Genomic DNA, 3,467 nt, shown 5'->3' with positions numbered 1-3,467 from the left:
GATGCTCATATTGGTTCCTACATATTCTACGAATATCTTTATCGGTCAAACCACATAACAACATACGTTGTTCCTTTGTCACACTACAAGAAATATGCCAACTTGTGACCCTCACTATTGGTCTCTAAAAGGTCATTGATTTTCATTTGCAACCTTTTTTGACCAAAAACAGAAGGTCAAAAGCTGGCGGTCGTAAACTGAAATTAACGACCTTCTCTGTGAGAAGGTCGTGGAATTCCACGACCAAAACCAAAGGTCGTTGATTCTATGACCTTCTCTTTTGGTCGCTAGCTCTGTGCCCAGGCCACGTCGGATCCGACGTGGCAAACTGACGTGGCAAAATTGCGACCAATTGAAAAGGTCGTTGATAAGATTCAGCCCGGTCCAATTCGACACTTTACATGGGCCGAGCCCAACAATTCAGCCTATTTGTGTTTTTTCTCATATTAATTTTGGTCGGGTAGATGGGCCAAGCACAACATTTCAGCCTTGTTATTTTTGGGCCTAGGCCTTTTTGTTTTCTTGGCCTTCACCTTTTCACAATTGATTTTTAAGAGATTTTATTCACTTTCCTGAATTGTTTGATTTGTGGCCTTTTTAGGGCCCAAGTAGTATTTGTTTCATTTCTGATGTATCAGCAATTAATGAACTGATCCTCAAAAAAACAATAAATAATCAACATTTGCAATATTTCAATCACCCAAATTTTCACAAATGGCGACCAAAATGAGTATATTATATATATTACAATCATGCATAGTTCACATCATCTAGTAATTTACAACACCCAGGAAGTGCAAACACCCAGGAACATCAAGGAACATCTCTGAAGTAAACACCCAGGAATAAACACCCAGGAACATAAAACACCTAGGAAGATAAAACTAGCTACAAAGATGAAGTGTTCCCTTCTTCGAACTTCTTTAGCCTAGAGCTCCTGTAGAAGAGAGGAAATTATGTTATCATGGTTGCCAATGAAAGAAATATCTTCCAACAAAGAACAACTAGGAAAAGAATAATGAACAGAATAATAAACAGATACACAAGCAGCTAGGAGCATGGATAACAATAGTATACTGTTGCTGAGGCATTAGTATGGATAACAGAATAATGAAGTATGGATAACAGGAACAACAGCTAATATAGTATACTACTGCTGAGGCATTAGTATAATGAACAAAACTTCCTGAAGTATACTGCTGCTGCTAAAGTATACAGTTGCTGCTGCTGAGTTTGCATTAGTTTACAAATCTTATAGAATAATTTGTTTATGCTAGGAATGCATCAGTTTGTACAATACTATAAAGGGCAAATAAAACAACAGAATTGCATAGGGCAAATAAAACATTTTAACCTGCTGTTGTTCTACACTTCAACATGGATAACAAATCTAACAACGATGGTTGTCGTCATCCTTGCATTGGCTAGTTAAAACTAAGAGCAGCAGAGCAAATATGTGTATTACGCAGACAAACAGGGGTGCTCCTGTTGGGTTGCAACATGAAAGAGCCAGGTTTTTATTACTGCTAAAAAATACTTAGCAACCACAACAAATTATGATCAAAGGAATGGCAACGAATCTAAGGGTTTATTTTTGGCAAAATATCCAAGGTTGAGAAATCCAAAAATGCAAAAAACACCGATCAACTGTAGCTGTTTAACCATCACCACACTAACGAACATGTGTTCAAGAGAGTTGTTTGATCCAAAGAATTGAAGACAAATAAACGAAAGAGAAATGTTTCAATTCTATTCAGAAGTATAGTCCAAGCAATATCTGACTTATGATGAAATGCATAGGTCCAGCCGATGACTACACAGCAGCAACTACTTCAGAATTGCTGGAGAAATGCTTATCCTTTTTATTCTTCAACGACGTAAAAAGAAATGCCAACACAGCACCATCAACAACGGACTCTCACCCAACTAATATACTAGAACTAGATCAACCAAGCATCAGTTTTAAAAAGCTCGGTTTTAGATACTTCAATGACGTAAAATCTCAGTAGCATCTCCTTGTAACATCACATGCTCAGCTGACAAACAATTCACATGCAACTCCTCTACATTATATCACACCAACACACGGAGCTGCATCTCTAGATGAGGAACGAAAAAACGTTGATGGCATGCTAAGCATCAGTTTTAAAAAGCTCAATTTTAGATCATCAAAGACCGGAAAGGCCGCAGTGGTCTAAATGTTTCACATCCTCTGCCCAGCACAACATCATCATCGTCACGGAAAGGCCGCAGCGGTCTAAACAGTCAGCTATCCACAAAAACATAGTGACCCACATCACCAATGAGCTACTGTGAGCATGTAAGGACCAGATACAATGCAGAGCTACTAAACAAATGGGATCGAGCAGAAGGGCAAAGAGAGGGAGGTGGCTACCTTCTCCACAGGGGAACTTCCTGGTGGTGATGTTGAGCAGCATCCTGACCGGGCCCTTGACCTTCAGCTGCTTCTCCTTGGCGCCCTTCACCAGATCTGAGGTCACTGTTCAACACACGCACGCACAAACGCATCAGATCGGAGGCGCACAAATCCAGCCTCATCCAACCAAGCACTAACAAACACATGAATGATACTAACATAAGCCATATAGTACTCTTGGAAGTGTGCAGTGAATTTGCACAGGAGTACGTACGTACAACACAATAGAAACCTCAAGAATCACGGTGTGGAATACAATGAGGAATGTTTGTTTGGTCGAGGATGGGTCAGGCGCCCTTGATCACGAGACGGGGCAGCCCAGGCTGTTGATGCAGTACTTGCTCACACTACCCAAGAACATCCTATTCAACCAAAGGAACCGGATCAGCTTGTTTCTTTCATACACGAAAGGTGATGCCTATCACACAAGCAGGCAGGCAACTGTCCTAGAAACTTCATGATCTAAATAGATTACAAGATGAACTCCCGGAAAAAAAATTGCTAAATGAACTGATCTAGAAGGTTACTACAGTGCTACTACATGGCTGCACTAAAGAATGTGAAGATGCAGTTCTAGATATGTAGGATTTGAATCAATTTTGGCTGTACAAGTAGAGTTCTTCACTGTGACCGTGAGAGATTTCCATGAAGCAGTGCAAGTCAGTTTTCAGTAGCTACTACTAAGACAGACTGCCTGAACAGTTCTATCCGCGGCATTCAGTTCTATGGAAAGAAAAATGCTATGCCAAGGTGCAAATGCGCTACAGATCAAGAGAAATTTATCTATACACATGCAGTTTCATGTATGCAGGAGCAGATGTAACACATACTTCACACTGTATCAGATTCATAATGACACATCCTAGCAAAACTGAAGCTAATTTCGATCACGCAATTGCCTCCATGGGCAAAGCTCTGTAGCAGGCTTGCCTGGCCACTCAGACAATATCCTCGATCTGCAAGGGCAAGAACAAGAGTAAGTTTTGGTCACGGTAATAACATGATGATATAAAAAATGATTGGCGGATGG

At 40.4% G+C, this 3,467-nt stretch overlaps 1 non-coding gene and 1 pseudogene across 1 annotated transcript; both read right to left on the bottom strand.

Annotated features, from left to right (window-relative positions):
- Window positions 1-1,950: 1,950 nt before the first annotated feature.
- On the bottom strand, window positions 1,951-2,034 carry LOC125533441. Its single transcript, XR_007294312.1, has one exon. It is a non-coding gene; the product is annotated as a small nucleolar RNA SNORD36 (small nucleolar RNA).
- A 99-nt stretch (window positions 2,035-2,133) lies between these two features.
- LOC125533444 lies at window positions 2,134-2,218 on the bottom strand (annotated as a pseudogene).
- Window positions 2,219-3,467: the final 1,249 nt, after the last annotated feature.

Source organism: Triticum urartu, chromosome 1 (assembly GCF_003073215.2).
Source record: "Triticum urartu cultivar G1812 chromosome 1, Tu2.1, whole genome shotgun sequence".
In the NCBI taxonomy this organism is placed as follows: Eukaryota; Viridiplantae; Streptophyta; class Magnoliopsida; order Poales; family Poaceae; genus Triticum; species Triticum urartu.
The sequence above is the reverse complement of the archived record's forward strand: the minus strand, read 5'-3'. Positions and strand labels throughout refer to the sequence as shown.